The 17,429-nt window shown below is 38.0% G+C and overlaps 2 long non-coding RNA genes across 2 annotated transcripts; one reads left to right on the top strand and one right to left on the bottom strand.

Annotated features, from left to right (window-relative positions):
- Positions 1-1,033: 1,033 nt before the first annotated feature.
- Positions 1,034-6,574, bottom strand: LOC124290409. Its single transcript, XR_006901921.1, has 3 exons — positions 6,565-6,574; positions 5,836-5,837; positions 1,034-1,209 (listed from the first exon to the last, which is right to left on the bottom strand). It is a non-coding gene; the product is annotated as an uncharacterized LOC124290409 (long non-coding RNA).
- Positions 1,219-5,418, top strand: LOC124290408. Its single transcript, XR_006901920.1, has 3 exons — positions 1,219-1,336; positions 2,103-2,106; positions 5,407-5,418. It is a non-coding gene; the product is annotated as an uncharacterized LOC124290408 (long non-coding RNA).
- Positions 6,575-17,429: the final 10,855 nt, after the last annotated feature.

Genomic DNA, 17,429 nt, shown 5'->3' with positions numbered 1-17,429 from the left:
ATCGTTGTGTTTGACTTCAACACCAGTTATTACACACAGTCATACCAAGGAGAGACGGAGAAAGCAAGGAGGTAAACCGACGTCCCTTATGTTACACAAAGATAATGAGCGTATAAAGCTATACCACACGCGAAACACATAGTTATTAAACAATGGGTATTATGTTTATAACGGGAATCATTGGGAGATTTTGGTAGCGTCTTCACATATTACATGGCTAGGTGTCCGTTTCAAAAGTAGTTAAATACAAAGTAATTTGTGTCTCGTGCCAAACTGATACATGCCTGTGTGTAATTAGAACAATCATTACTTGATAGATTAACAGAGAGATGGATTCGAGCGATCTGAATCAATTTGTGTCCCCTTTCACGTTTCTCAAACGGAGATTGATTAATCCTTGTTTCCTCAGTATTAAATTATTTAGAACTGAAATCTGTTATTATGGTTCTATAGGTTCTTGCGTATCATACAAGCATCATATTTCATTACGGGAATATGCACCACATCTATTCTTTTGTCACAATTCGTGTGTGCATAGTGGTCACTTGTGTTACAATAATTGTAACAATGTCCACAAGAGGAATCCTTATTCTTACACCCTAGAAGTATTTATTTTAGATTTTTGCTGAAATTGATAAATTTATGAATTATCATAGTTTGATGGAATATTTGAACCTAGTACAGTGTTCACTGTATGTGTGAGACCATCATTACCAATATGGTGAAACAAAACCAGTGTCATATGTATCATAATTATGTGCACATGTGGACACATAGTATTCCCAGAAATTATTGAGAAAGTTGTTTCGGCAATTGTCTAGTACATGTGTATAATAATAATTATAAGGGAACTTATATTGCGCAATACTCCATACCACAAAGGGGCATGCTCAAAGTGCGCACAAATGTTTAAAAACAAACACATCAAAAAGTCATATGAATCAGTATTGTAGTAAATATGAGCTTGGAGAGAGTTACTGTTTATATCAACTGAAAAGGTATGTTTTGAGGTTACGCTTGAACACTTGAAGTGAGTTCCATAGTGCGGTTGCAACTGAAGCAAAAGAACGGGCACCAAATGTCTTGAGGTTGAATGATGGAGGATCCAGCAGGTGTTGGTTACTGGATCTGAGGGCACGAGCAGGAGTGTATGGTGTGAGAAGATCACACAAGTATGAGGGAGCCGTGGAGTTAACACACTGGTATAAGCTATAGTAGTTTTACTTTAATCAATATGTTGAGATATAATTCTCTTACAGTCTAAGTGTCTTTTCACTACTTTGTGATACCTCCTGGCCCTGCAATACAAGACTGAATGCGCCGAGTTACACTACCGGTCAAAGTTTGAAGGAAATCGTGTGGCAGCATATCCCAATATTCGTTATCATGCTGGAAAATCCAATAATCTTCATACAGTGTTTGGGCCGTTGGAAAGAGATGACCATTTAATATGTCAACATATCGTTCCCCGTCAAATTTCCAGTGAAAACACACAACAGCGTTACTCAACATGATGATATCCCACCCACATGTGAAATTTCAGACTATTTTTTTGGCGTTGGTAGATATTTTCATAGTATCTTTTGTCCAAGTTTTCACACAGTTCGGAAAAAAGCCAGACAGAACTTTCAGCAGGAAAGAAAACATTATCCCAATCTTCGTGAGCCCTACACCAGTACAAACGTCTTTCTTCTTGTACATCTTTCATCAATGGTGAGGGAATTCCGCGCTTTTTCACCCAGTTAAGCCTTTGTAATTCTTCTAAGGGTTTCATTGCATACCTGAAGACTTCCTCTACTAATCATCTCATTTCTGATAATCTCAATGCTTTTCAATTTTCCCCTACTAACAATCTGAGCAAGTCGCCGGCGATCCGTCGTACTGAACTTCCTTGGTCCCTGTGCCCTGTCTAGTGCTCAATCCCAACTCCTGACTTAATATTCTTCAAAGTTCAGTATACTGTAGACAGAGGAACGTCATGTATACCAGCATTTTTGCATTAGTCACCCCCCTTTCAACATCATTTAGAAGCAGCTTTCTTTTCTCATCTGCTGTCAAATCTGCCATGTCAACAAAGGAAGCCGTCTGCTACACCAGGGGAGATAAGTCTTGATGCAGTAAGGTTCATTCTTAAGCCTACGAGAGTTGCCTCCCATACTGATTACATTACTACATAATGTAACACTTATTTTAAAATTCTATTGTCAGTATTAGGAAACACAGATAATAATTTCTGGGAAAACTGTATCACTTTTGGAGAGCAACCATTGTTAAAGTATTTCGTCGTCTGTGACGTCATTAAACAACTGAACGTGACGTCAATGAAGTGGGCCGTCACACTTGCTTATCGTGTTTACTGCACAAATGTACCCGAATAAAATGGATAATAAAATATTGATTCCTTTCGAGCAGGTGTTCTGGCTACTGTTTGTCTATATTACACATTTGTATGTCAAATATGTTTGTGTGTGAAACATCTCAACTGTATTTTGTATGGAAAACATCCTTACTCTAAGGATAGTATGTTTCTGAAACATCTGTCTTTTGAAATGTATCTTTAGGTGAAACATAAAATATAATACAGAATTATGCAAGCGGTATTTTGAATGTTCGATATTTTACTTTATAGATATCATTTAAATGAAACACCTGAATCTAAACAATACTTTCGTGTGAAACATCTGTATTTCGCCTGTATTATATATGTGAGGCTTTTTTTCCTAAAAAAAAGGTTGCGATTTATAAATATCTGCATGTCAACTATATTTTTACAGTGTTTGGGACACATACGTAGTTCAACTCCATTCTTATGTGATACACTTTTTCTTGTTCAACTCATCTTTTGCTAGAAATAACTAAGATCAAGACAGTCAATTAGCCAAGAACGCAAAAACAGTGACAGTAAATTTGCTTATTACAATGTTGATTATCTGTGTTCATGACTGGATCATTTAAGGCACGATCGAAGGTGTCTGGTGTCGATATAGAAAATGTTCCTCACTTTACGCTGAAGTGCTTTTAGCGTCACTGTATGAGCGTCTGTCGATGCAATTAGAGGTTGACTTGCTCGTCTGAAACGGCAAGGAAGGAGAACACACGACTGCAATTATACGCAATGATATAATCAAACACTTTCATCAAGGCATAGAAGCAAAGCTGATTTTATTTGGTTCCTGTGAGAATCGACCGTTTACTTTCCACAACAAAGATACACATGAAGGTGGAGAAAATACAAATTATGTGCCCCGATGTGATTTTAATGAAGCAAGATTGTTCACTTGGCCTAAGGGAAGGTATTCCTTTCTTGTTCATCGAATGACCATTGGACTCAATTATGGGCTAATGTGGGCCCATATGGATGTTGTTTCGCAATAAAGGCTTAAAATGAGCTAAGATAAGTTGTTGTTGAGCTTCCTACAGGGATGTTCAAAACGCCAAGCCACAGTTTGTTCTGACATTTATAAGTTAAAAACCCTTTAAATTATTTGCTGTTAAACTGTTTTCGTGCTGCTCAGCCGAGGGCTAACTGTTAACTAACCATTCGCATCATTTATAAACTGTGGGAAGATATAATTTCATGGGTGTCTTTGGAAAACATATGAATATGCGAAGATGATCTGAAAATGTGTTCTGGAAAATGAGAGTATGTTATTTCTGGAACAACTCTATAAATATAGCGATCATTATCGATATTGATGTGAGTGGGGTCCATATATCTTGGTATTATGATTAAGACCTATCAAGACCTAATTTACAAATGATCACTTGCTCTCAGACGGATGGTGCCAGCAGGATATGCCCACACGTTATCCCTGCTAAACGATCCAGTATAGTCTGTCAGAGTTTAGCCTTTAATATGTATTGTCATAACATTTCTAAAACTAAACTTTTCTTGAAACTGTTAAGTAGTTTCATTTTTTTTTAAAACAATTCGGCCATCCCTTATGGTACTTTTGTTTTCAAGTTACAGTGAAAGTAAGAATTTTACGGTACCAGTGATAATATATGTGACAATTCCTTTCCATATGTAAAACCAGAAAATGGCCAAATGGAATGTGACCAGGGTCCCGATCAAAAATGTGCTTGTAACACAACGTTTTTCACAAGCTGGTGGTAAACTATATAGTGGCAATGGTTCATAACGTTATAAACAATTTCTTGAACCCTGGATTATTACATAAATTTTAACAATATTTAAATATGCTGTAAGCCCTTAAAAACGCAATTGGTATTTGTTGTCCTGAAACTCACAAAAGTTCTATTGAAGATTTTTGCCTGCGATACAGAGGATGTAGAGATAAAAGGCTGTAATTCTGGCCCATTTCGAGTTCGAGTCCCGGAGCATTCCTCTCACATGAACTTTGATACTTAAAACTGAACCTTTGACATTTCTCGTAAACACAACCACATTCATGAAACACGTTGTGCACATGCATTACCTGCACCCAGGCCCTGTAAAAGCACAATGAATTGTGGAACTCAATCACTTTGAGAAAATGCCACACTTGACACAAGACGAATGGAATCAGGTTATCGGTATGGTCAGCCAAGGTGCTTCAGATGTGATGATTGCCAGGCACTTTAATGTGCATCCATCCACTGTAAGTCGACTTAGACAACGTTTTCGGGCTACCGGAACTGTTGCTGATCGTCCGCGACCTGGTGCACCTACTGTGATAACAGCTCGACAAAACCACAATATCCGAGTTTCACACTTGCGAAATCGGTTCCAAACAGCTGATGATTAGGCAAGGAGGACAATTGGGACAAGTCAACGTCATTGCAGCGCCCAAAAGGTGCAAGGACGCCTTGCTGCCTTCAACATCCGGTGTCGTCACCCGTACCGTGGTCCAACCTTATTGCATCGCCACAGACTTGCCAGACAGCGATGGGGAGCAAATGGGGCCAATCTTGCCAACAGGACATGGCCAAATGTCATTTTGTCAGATGAATCCAGGTTTAACTTATCCTTTGCAGATGGACGTCCACAGATTTATCGACTTGCGCCAAACTGTGTCCTTGAACATGATCGTTTTGAAGGGGGTGGTGTCATTATCAGACCACAGACCATCAGAGGCTGCAGACCATCCAACAGCTGTTCCTGAGAAATGTGTGTCTTTCAATGCCCCAAAGACTGCGAGCATGTCTTGCAGCGCACGGTGGACAAACACGATATTGACTGCAAGTGACCCCTCCTTTGTTTGATGTCGTTGTTGCGTCACTGATGTTGTTGTTGACTGGACATTTTCAGATGAAATTATTCACAGATGTTCACTTAAAACATATCTGCCAGTTAGGTTTATATATGTTGAAATTGGTGTGAGTAAAGAAAGTATGAATGTCAAATTGCGTTTTTAATGGCTTACAGTATAGTAGAGCCTCATTGCCTTAATGTAATTGGTTTAGGTTGAACATTTTTAACTCCTCCTTCCACTCGAAAACTCACAGGTTGAGAAAATATATTCAATGTTCTCTTATGGGTTAAAGGCTTAATTAAAGGTATGTTTGCTTGTACATGTATTGAACGAGTCAAATACCTCACGTACAGACTCAAATAGACTGATGTGGATTCTGCTGACTGGTGGATCCTCATATGATCCATGGCGAGATGGTGTTCTTATAGCACTTGTATTACAAACGACCATTGCTAATCTGAGCAGTCCTTTTGACACATAGGACCATGGTCCAGAGACAAAACATCAATACTGAACAACTGAGACGAGTGATGATATAAAACAGTCAAATTAAGAGCTACATGTTTTTCCTTATGGAATACAAGTGGTTTATTTTTTGGGGTAAAAAGGACATCGACCCATCATTATTTATCATTCAAACGACTGGGATCCAGTCGTCTTGGTATTATCATGAGGTACTTTCCGGACATAATTCTTCAGGATCACTTTGTCCTTGACGTATATATATATATATATATATATAATATGAGTCCAGATATTTCTTCTTGTCCAATCTCCTTTATATCTGCACAAGATCTTTCGCCGTTCAACGGCTCTTCAGGTGTACAATGAAAGCTGAGTGTCGTCATAGGCGACACATAACGGTAATAGCTATGTCGTCATCATGCGTAGTTAGTGACAATAGCGGGAGAAGTAAAACGTAGTCATGGGTGACAGTATGGTTACGTTTGTGACGTCATCGTATTGTTAGAAACAATAGTGGTGGACGTGTATGCAGTATGGTTTCAGTGCACAAATACATACTGAGTTACATTGAGAAAGTTACAAAATTATACTTTTGTATTAAGCTTAGGTTTAAACAGCCTTATGAACATTTGTTCTTTTTCCATCAGTAATTGTTTATCATTGTTAACAATTGATAAAACGGAAAGATAGTAAACTGGCGATTCCCGCATTCATAGAATGAAGATAAAGCTACTCTGTTTTCAATTTTACGGTCCTTTATCGTTGATTTAAGACCGCTAAATGTTTAATTTAAAACCTCACGCTGACGCGTTACGCATACGCATGATGACGACATAGCTATTACCGTTATGTGTCGCCTATGACGACACTCAGCTTTCATTGTACACCTGAAGAGCCGTTGAACGGCGAAAGATCTTGTGCAGATATAAAGGAGATTGGATAAGAAGAAATATCTGGACTCATATTTTATATATTTATTGCTTATACACCTGCAGAAATCACTTGTTTATATAAATATATGTATATCATGAGATATATTTGTAGCTCGTTGTCAGTTAACCTTCAGGAACAGCATTCAGCCGAGGGAAGTTGGTGTTTGTTTGCGAAGATAACCATCAATGAAATTGTACATGTTTCTCATAATTTCATGAAGCTCACCAACATATTTCATGTGTTTGTCAAGGAGTAAGTGAGTTCGGCTTGTGTCTATAGCTTTGCGATCAATATTAGAGAAAGGTTCCGTTTGCGTACGGACGATTCTCCAGCCCAAAACAGACAGTGTTCTTCAAGAAATGTGACCTAGTGGTGTTAAATTTTGCAAGTTGCGCCGAAACCACACGAAACCTCTGTTCTACGTTATTAGGTTCGTAAGCAAATTAAACGGACTCGTGGGTTTCACCAAACTGCATCACTTCTGTCTGTCCTCCCACATCAAGCTGACACGCCAAGATAATACTGGAATACCGCCCACAGCCGCTTTCAAAACAACTTACCAGGGCACTCATTCTTTGGTGAAAGGGATTGATACCAATTCTACAACTGGCAGCATTTAAATATATACCTTATTCAACGTCTTAAGGCAGATATCTCAAACGAAGACGTCAGCTGGCGTGATGGAGTACTGTAAGGGATATTTCCCTTTCTCGCGATCTTGACACTTGGTAAACAGTGCAAGCTGTCGAAAGTGCGAGAACGCGACATTTGAAGCCAAACAATCTTTCCAAGATGTCGAGGCTGCCTCAGTGCGAAGTATATATTGGCTATGTCACGACAGAGGTGAAGAAACGGGACTAATCACGGTAATCGCCATTTATCACTTGGTGAGATGAGACCGGCAAAGAGAGTTCATATCGGTCTGACTAAACTGAGTCAATAATTGTTTAGCCTCCGAAAACACTGCATTTATCAGAGAACTCAATGTTGTTACACCGTAGGGCATCGTGGATGGATGAAATCTCTAGATATTCATGAAGTAAATGGAAAATTGTAATGAAATGACAAAAACTACTAATGAATCACGAAATGACCGAATATGAAATATATCTTCCTCTGAGATTATTAACGACTAATATATCAGGTTATCCTCAAACTAATTATGAAGCAAATCAAAACAAGTTCAGCACCAATTTGACATTTCCAGTTGCAATTTGAGTCCAGTGTGAGTCAAGATTGCATAGGTTGTAACAGATCACTAAAATGATGCTAAGGACTGTATGTTTATACCGTCTTTAGCATCTATTTTGGGAAATCTGATGTTCAGTATCCTGTCGGATTTTACACACCTTTTAACAATATACCATTTAGCATGGACACATGGCTTCACGGATTAAACTGGGAAGAGTAAACAGGATGTTACTCTGAAAATATCGTAACGACTAATCCTAACATTGGCGTATGTTTACTGGCTCCTTCTTGGACCACACAAGGCGTGTGGAGGCATGTTATTAACGATTCAATCTATATGCGGCGGCCTGAAAAAAATAAAGTCTTGGCCAGTCACACTTTTGGTTCAAAGAATGAACAAAGATGCAGGCTAGCGCAAAGCAATGACGTACAACAAACCAGGCCATGTAACGAGATAATCACAAGTTGGTTCTTACGACGAACACTGGGTTAATATGGGAATATTCTCTCCCAGGAGTCCCGTGGGGGTACGGTGAATAGTTTTATATTGAATTGTTTTTCTTACACCCTTGACATGGCTCTTTGAAGCAAAAGTAAATATGATCTAAAACTATAAGCTGAATTTTGAAACTTGAACAGCCTTGCATGTAATCAAGTTCAGACTATCACTGACTGACTGAGTTTGGTTTTACGCCGCTTTTAGCAATATTCCAGCAACATCACGGCGGGGGACACCAGATATGGGCTTTACACATTGTGCCCATGTGGGTATTCGAACCCGGGTCTTCGGCGTGACGAGCCAACGCTTTAACCATTAGGCTACCCCACCGCCCTCAGACTATGAAGTGATATGATAGTTTGTGTACTGATTTTGTTGAACCTAAAGGTTTTTAAAGTTACGTATAATGATTGAAGCAACGTTATATGTGAGGTCGATTGTAACTTAAACGATGAGGCACTGAGTTGCCTTGCATGTCTAACGGTACATAAAAGATAGATCCCATAAATTCAAATGATGTCTCATAAACATTTGGTGCTTTAATCGTTTGCTGTTTTGTTTACGAAAAATACTACTATTCAAAGCATCGCAATTGTTTGTAGCAATAGTTTACAATACATTTGTGTCAGACAGCGTATGTGTTGCAGATTCCTATTTCTATTCTTAGAAAATATCTTAGAGACAAGCAAAATGATTTTCTAATAACGTTTATTGAAATGCCAACATGATATTAAAATGGTACGTATCATTGTTTGGAACTGAAAACGCTGAGCTGAAACTACGGCACAGGTTTTACAACATGGCTGATATGACATTGTCATGTTTTAGTGAAACATCTCAATTCTTCACCAAACATTATACAATCATTTTAATACATGAACGACAGAGAATAATCATGTTCGTACATCGGCCGAAATAAATTCTATGGATTCTAAATGAGAATATATAAACGATGTGATCGCTGAAAAATCATTCATGACATGGTGTTTAGAAAAAATAAACATGTACCGGGTATCCCCGCCATAATGATATAGCCTGTAAAAATGCAAAAAAAGGGGATTAAAAATTCAATGTAAATGGCATGGCCTGGAATGGCGACGAGCTTTATGTTGGCAATCGACATGTCATATTTATCCACATATATTTGAAAGTCAAAAACACAATTTCTTAACCAGGCCTATGATGGTGAAAACGCTATTGACATTTTAAGTTGTCAAAGTGTGTTGTTCTGTGAAAATGTGAACATATCAAATAATAAGATATATAAGTTGTAAAGTAAAAAGATTGAGGAGTGAAGATGCCATACGCTAGAACTGGTGGAAAGTTACTCGACATGATGAGGAAATTTACGATTGGGAAACTGAAATCCGTTTATACAGTCTGCAGAGTCTGGCTCTTCATGTGACTGTAAATTCAAATATTCCACAACATTATCAACCTAGAGACAATAGAATCATTCCATTAATGTCATAGTAGACGAACCATCTCGCGTAAACCATAAAAGGTACACTATATAGTGTTCATTAGTAAGTTGCAATGCTGTTTTTGTCACATTTATTGCTTTTATGACCAATTGTATTTCCTTTATGAGGGGAAAGCTGTAAGCCATTATCAACAAACACAACCTTTCTGTCTACACTGGTCAATAAAACCACAATTTCTCCCGAAGAGAACTAAAGTGAAGTCTACATTGTCTACAGGATTTTTATGACTGAATTTTATGTTATACAAAACACAGATCTCATGTCGTATATGTAATAATAATATTGTGATAAAAGGCGTACATGAATACATGTCCGTACACATATATTAAATCGATTTTAAATAAAGCAAACAACATATTCTGTTGTCATTAGTAATTTCTACTCTATTAAAAGCCGACTTTATAATAAACATGTATTTATGAATCATTATTTAAGACTGATGATACAAGGCGTTCGCAAAAAGATGAAAGCATACTTTCCCGCAGCTTTCACAAGTCATACACAGATGGAAAGACAAGCCAAATGTTCTACTCAATAAACACGGGAACAAATGGCACAAGCTTATACATAGAGACTAATTCGACAAATTTGGTCGTGCCCTTTACTTTCCTGAAACTTAAACTAAGCCCTTGAATGTGAAAAAATAGAAAATACACAAAATTAGAGCTCTTCAAATTCTTCGAAGAAAGAGCACCCTAAGCATTACCACAAATGTTGCGAAGTTTAGGAGAAAGGCTGGTGCTGCTGGGTGACTGGGATGGGGTGAAATTAGTCTTTCACAGTTATCACTAGGGCTGCGCAATATAACCGGTTTACCGGTATTTACCGGTTCAGACATGAAAACGATACGTATTGCGATACGCTGATCGAAAACCGTTATTCTGACTTGCATTCGGAAAACTTCGTAACACTCGGAAATCTTCGGATATTTCCTTGTTTCATTTGTGCGAAATATTATTCACATTTCTATTTCATCATGATTGAAAGTTGTTATTAAAGCTTAATCAAGCATGGTAATTTTGTTGTGTTTTTGCTCTATAAATCAAGCATTAACTCGATTATAAGTAGTTTTTTGTTTGAAAATACTTCATGCAATAAATTGCAATACATATCGCAATACATGCATTCGCATCGCAATATATCGCAATATGAAAATTCTCTGCAATACCCGCCCCTAGTTATCACCCTTGTTATCCAGTGACTCTGAAACCTCACACATAGATCTACATGTGGAATAGATGAGTCGGTCTCACTGGTCACTTTCATTTCAAGTTCAGATGCAAAAGTTAGTTGAAGAGAACTGGCTATTTTACAGTTATATCTTGATTATATACTATTTAATACATTTCATACACAGACAGCTATATCTGTGTTTCTGTTTGTGCATTCTACCAGTGACAACATCGTGACTTTACCCACTCCGAAATACAGTGGGTTCGCTTCTCTATTGTTCTTTTTGCGGTTCAAAACTTCCATGTTTATTTTCAACGAATGATCACATTTGATAATAGGCTACCACAACATGTCGGGCCGTGTATGCAACAGCCACCTATGGTTATATGAAAGACAGTTCAGAAGACGTCTACGGAGTCTTGGCAGCCACGAGTGTTAGAATTTACTTTGTGCTTTTCAAGTCGACGTTTTGCAACACGTCCCTATTGAACAAACTGGATGAGAGTGTGAACTGAGAACGAAACTGTTGATGGTCTTTGATGTGTAAAATTCGGGAAAAATATATTTTTGTCTGAGAATGTTACTTAAGTTCGAAGCATAACTTCGCTTTTTGGCAAATTTCAACTTTTAGGAACAAATAGTCCTTTTCATATTTTGTAGAGCCTTTTCTGGTTTGGATAAATGTGTCAAAACAGTATCAAAGACTATAGGTTAATAATCTCTTTTAATATTGTTGGCTGTGTCTGTTGTAGACCCATCCATTGGCAAAAGTTTCTGAAGTCGTGAAGTCTGTCTTTTTACTTTGTGCACTCCCAATGGTTCCTGATTGGAGGAAACAACCATCCTAACCAACGGTATTATTTGTCCTTCGTACTTTATTATTACCTTGTCAGAAAGACTGTCAACGTCAGCGCAATTAGACGAATGGTAATATCTATATACTTTCAATTCTAAATGTCATACATAGGATTTACTAATTTTCAGAATCAGTTTTGCTAAGGTCTTCTGAACAAGTTTGGAGTCCGTACTCCGGCAACCACGGAACGTTGTACAGGTGTGAAAATCTTGAACAGGATTTTAAAACCATTAACCCTCACCTGCACTGCAACATATTTTGCTTATTTCTTCCCCAAATGACGTCGATGCTTGATCTTCTGCATACTTCTTGATATCAAAGCACAGCTGATACCTAAGAACTAGCACTTTAGAATGTCACTAGTTTTCAACACCAACTAGCGTCGTAGTTTGTTTTTCATTCATATGTTTTACTGAATAGTTCACTTGTTAGGAATCGTTTAGGTGCTTAACGATAAATACTTCAGATAATCAGTGTGACATGTCCTAGTTGAATGTGTTTTTTAATTGGATATGCTTGTATAGCCGTGACTTGGACATGCTAATCTGCACAAGACAATGCATCCCACTCCGTTCTGTTCCTATGCCACACAACTCATATTTGAAACACCAATGTATTTACACATGATCAGTCAAGCCATGTGCTTGTCATTTCAAATATTAAAATCCACGATAAAACCACTGTGTGATAATGTCATTTCAGCCGCCGCACATCCTCGGAGACCTGGAACACATTGACACGCGGACGTCGTTATTCACGCCATATTGGATTAAAACAATTTCCCATATATTGAGTGTTGTTGGGCCTTCTGTTAACTAAATGAAGATATACGAGTATGAGTCTGACTTATATGGCTAGGCCCTCTATTAGCCGGACTTTACACGACATACAAAAACCATCTTAATGGCTAATGTTTGATAATTCTGGTCACTTTCTCGGAAATAATTTTATATCATTATCATTATTTCTCGGAAATCATTATTGCCTACAGTTATCAGCAACCCATACTTACATAAAAAGACATGAAAATTTGTATTTACATAGTTAAGGACACCAATTGTCTCGTTTCCAAAAATTAAATGTGTCATTTGGCCATTTATTGCATTGTCGCCATGCCGCATTATTGCCTAATATTTGATTGATTTTGACAGTTTGGTTTTCCTTTTGTAATGGTAGCGAGAATGTCCCGTCTGAGATTCCATAAGTAAACGTCAACGCCCTGTGTCATTAGGGTTTAAAGGTACATTATGCAGCACAACGTGCTAATGAAATACTGTTTCAAAACAGCGTTAACCCGGAGGTCATAGTCCTATTGGCATAACCTACCTTCAAGGATAATTTGAACAACAGGAACATCGACGAATGACTGTGATGAAGGACATCGTTATGAGTGATGGCATTGTTCAATACCACTGATGTAGAGATCAAGTGCAGTTCAAAGGCAACATGTCATACATACACCGAGCTGACTGAAAGTAAGGTGGTTGGGCAGAACGCTGTAGCTTTGATGTACTAATAGACATTGGTTTAGCTGTTCACCCATGGAAACACTTATATTATCAGACAGACTGCGTGAATGCCAACTGAAGTGTTCTTAAAGCGAATGCCTATAGCCCTTGTTTCCGAAGCAGACCCTTGAAGGGTTCCGTGCTTTGGCGGTTTACAAGCAATTGTATACTGGTCAGAGGAATCGGTTGCTGAAGGATTTGTCACTGTCTGTGTAGATACAGTATTTTGGAACATTGTGGATCCAGATGTAACATTGCACGTTAAAATACTTTGACTAACACCTGTACAGATTAACGAAACTTTAAAAGCAAATACTGAATGCAACAAACGTAGTAACGGCTTGATACATTCCTAACGTTAAACGTTCGGGGAGCGTGGTTTCCTTTGCAAAGCGATCGTCACTATCGAGGTTTTAATGTAGGGCAATTTTTTATACAAGGACCCATGACAATACACCACATCAACGCAAGAGAATCACCAGTCACGATTATGTGCCGAAACAAGAATTACTGGGCAAAATAAAGGTAAAATGTTATGAATGGATTACCAAAATTCAGTAATGACACCTGGTTTCGCGAAAGAGGTATGCGCGTCCTGCATAACATTGCCTTGCTACAAATCATGTAATTTAGAACCGCCATACTTAAATAAATCCAGTTTGAGTATTTAAATATTGAAAACTTTGAAATTATTACGTTTGAAACATTGGGGTACAGGTATCGTGTTTAGGTATGTTTCCATATGTGTTGTTTTTTTATAATCTCTCAGACTTGAGGATGGTCAATATTTCAGCAATAGATATGCTGAAATATGTTAACTAAACAACCTTTAACGGCGATAAGTTATTATTTTGGAATATAACGTTATATACAACGTAAAGCAAATTTACTTAACGATCAACTGACTGACTGACTGAGTTTAGTTTTACGCCGCTTTTAGCAAATATTCCAGCAATATCACGGCAGGGGACACCAGATATGGGCTTCACACATTGTACCCATGTGGGGAATCGAACCCGGGTCTTCGGCGTGATGAGCAAACGCTTTAACCACTAGGCTACTCCACCGCCCCACTTAACGATAAAAAAGTTATAGTTTGGCATGAAATGCATGTGGACCCGGTTTTTTGTAAATATCTCTTCATCCAATGACCCAATTGATCTCAAACTGTGCAAGTGGATGTTTTGTCAGACAATCTAATCACATTGTAAATCACCGATTTTATGCATTTGTATTAAAGAATCTGTCTATGTAACTGTCAACAAAATAAACAGCAGAACGCAGACGGCCTGCAGAGGGAGGGAGCCAATGACCTGTAACAGCGGCAGTGTTTGGTCATAAAGGTAAATGCACGTGCAGTTCATGATAGTTACCTGTGCACTGCACAGTGATAGACCGTTTGGATCATTCACATTGACTACTTCTAGCTGTCATCATGAAAGCTTATTCAGATGATGCTAAGCGTTTAATTAGAAATGTGTTGAATCTTTTTTAAAAAGAGAGCAAACGTAGCAAAACCGATTTATAAGATGTCGGATTACATGAAACGTACAACTTTTGCTCTTGGCATGAATAAGAACATCGTGCTAAAAATTGTGAAAAATAAACCAACAACCAATAAACAAAACCTTCTACAAAAAGGTAGGCATCCAAAGTTAGATTCTTTTGACATCAGGGTCATCAGCATAGCTGACCTACATTGACGAACGTTGACCTTTATGACCCAACACTGCCGCTGTTACAGGTCATTGGCTCCCTCCCTCTGCAAGCATTCTGCGTTCTGCTGTTTATTTTGTGGACAGTTACATAGACAGATTCTTTAATACAAATGCATAACATCGGTGATTTACAATGTGATTAGGTTGTCTGACAAAACATCCACTTGCACATTTTGAGATCGATTGGGTCATTGGATGAAGAGATATTTACAAACAAACCGGGTCCACATGCATTTCATGCCAAACTATAGTAGCTGAGACTTTATCTGGTTGTATTCCGTTGGTCTGTCAGTGTAAAATATTGTTTAGAAATATTGAAATCGATCTGTAAGATATAAGCAACGCATGCTAAGCTCTAGATCTTCATTGGTGAAGAGAACATTTGACTATTGTGAAATACGCCAGTGCAGTTAGATATAATGTTGAAATAATTAACAAATGAGCTATTGTGTATTTCATCCGATATTGATGGTCCGAACGTTAGATGACAGTACCTTCTATCAATGACAACACATGTTAACAGTGTGATATACACACAAAAATACGCCCATACATACAACTGCCCACTGTTTGTCACCGAAGGATCACTAATTCCATAGAAAAGGGATATTTTCGTCAATGCAATTCTGCAATGCAAAGTTAAACAGAAACTTAGTTTACGCAATCACATTTTATTTAATTTTCAGCTTTCTTCGTCGTCGCTTTGTATTCTTTGCAGCAATATATTTTGAACCGTTGTAGTTTCACAACTACGTGAACACGATTACCATCTTCCACTACCTGACTGAAAGAAGGATTTTTAGAACAATGTGCTTCTAATAAAAACCAAACCGATTATAGGAGCCGTGAGTAGGAGCACCGTGTGTGACATTTAATATCAGATGGAGCAAACCGCCGATGTGACACAAACATAACATAGACATCAAAAGGCCAATTTAACCTAATTTGTTCGAACTGACAATCATATATGGCTGTGCAGGATAATTACTACGAAGCTAAGATGAAGTTAACAGATAGGTTTGAGTAGCTAACATGTGGGCCAACAAGTCTAGCGTGAGTTGTGAGTCAAATGAAATCTCTGATGTTAGAGTTAATATTCTTTGAAGTTTGAATTCAAGTTCTTATAATTTGTAGAAGCAATACTTCCTCCTTGGTCCATTGTCTCTATAATTGTATCACATGTTGGCGAATAATGGACGTTGATACGATGCAAACTGGCATATTGTCTAGCCTCTAGTAAGTAATCGATATAATACAAGACATATTTGGGGAAAACCAACGTGAAAAAAAATGTCCATCACTACTGATGAGGACTGTTTGAGGGACATTGACAATAACATATCCATTTCTGGTTGAATCTTTGCTATCTTTTGAATGACAATAATTTCCAACTTTCGAAAATGATTAAAGCTTTTTACATGACGCTTTTCTCCGGAGGGGATCTTATTAGATTTTAAATGTTTCCAACCAGTTGTCAGAAAAGGTTTCCTGAGATTCAGAGATGCATGAGCTGAAAAACGCGCCAGATTTATGCAGCAAGACGCACAGTTTTCCTCGATAATTTAATCATGTCAAATTGCACTTGAAACCGATACACAGGACACGGGCATTGAGCCATGTGTTGAAGACAAATGCAATCTAATCGGTATGGTGTAATTGGCAAATGTTCTATTATGTTATCCTAATTACATCTGCAAAACGGTTGTATTAAACATGTACACAATCCCCCGAACATCACAAGGACAATCCACTTGACATTTGCTTATTGATTGCCGAGTGGAGTGAGTGATGTGAAATGTGCATGCTGTTTTATGCCGCAATGAAGCGGTTATGCAGCTGTTGCTGTTATGGTTTTATTGGTTCTTGCGTATCACGAAAACATCCTTATCAGGTGATCTGCACCACATCTATTCTGTTGTCACAATTCGTGTGTGCATAGTGGTCACTTGTGTTACAATATAGCATAATTTTTCTCAAGTCGAATCCGTACTTCATTTTTAACTTTTTCAGAAATCAAAACATTTATAAATTGTCATGGCTTAGACCTACCGTATTGAGTGTATGAATGAGACAGGAAATATCCACCATTGCCTCTTGCCTTGGATGTGTATGGTAAAGTACTGTCGGAAATAGAAAAAAACTGTTTTTAGGCTGTTACTCTGTATCCCTAAAATTTACACAATTGCAAATAGCATATGTCGAAAGAACCCACATCGGCCTAAATTGGCGTTCAGTGGGATGCATAATAGGATATCCAGAAAAAACACGTTAGAAAAAACTTAGAAAAAATACCACAGCTGCTCAAAACAATAGATCAAACTATAGATGGCAGTGAGGCCGCTCAGCCAGGTCGACCGTCAACTCACTTGGCATGAAATGCACGTGCTGCCCACGGACACAAGGGGTC

Source organism: Haliotis rubra, unplaced genomic scaffold (assembly GCF_003918875.1).
Source record: "Haliotis rubra isolate DU_JTF1 unplaced genomic scaffold, ASM391887v1 Scf464, whole genome shotgun sequence".
Lineage (NCBI taxonomy): Eukaryota > Metazoa > Mollusca > Gastropoda > Lepetellida > Haliotidae > Haliotis > Haliotis rubra.
Note: the sequence above shows the minus strand (reverse complement) of the source record. Positions and strands in the feature narration are given on the sequence as shown.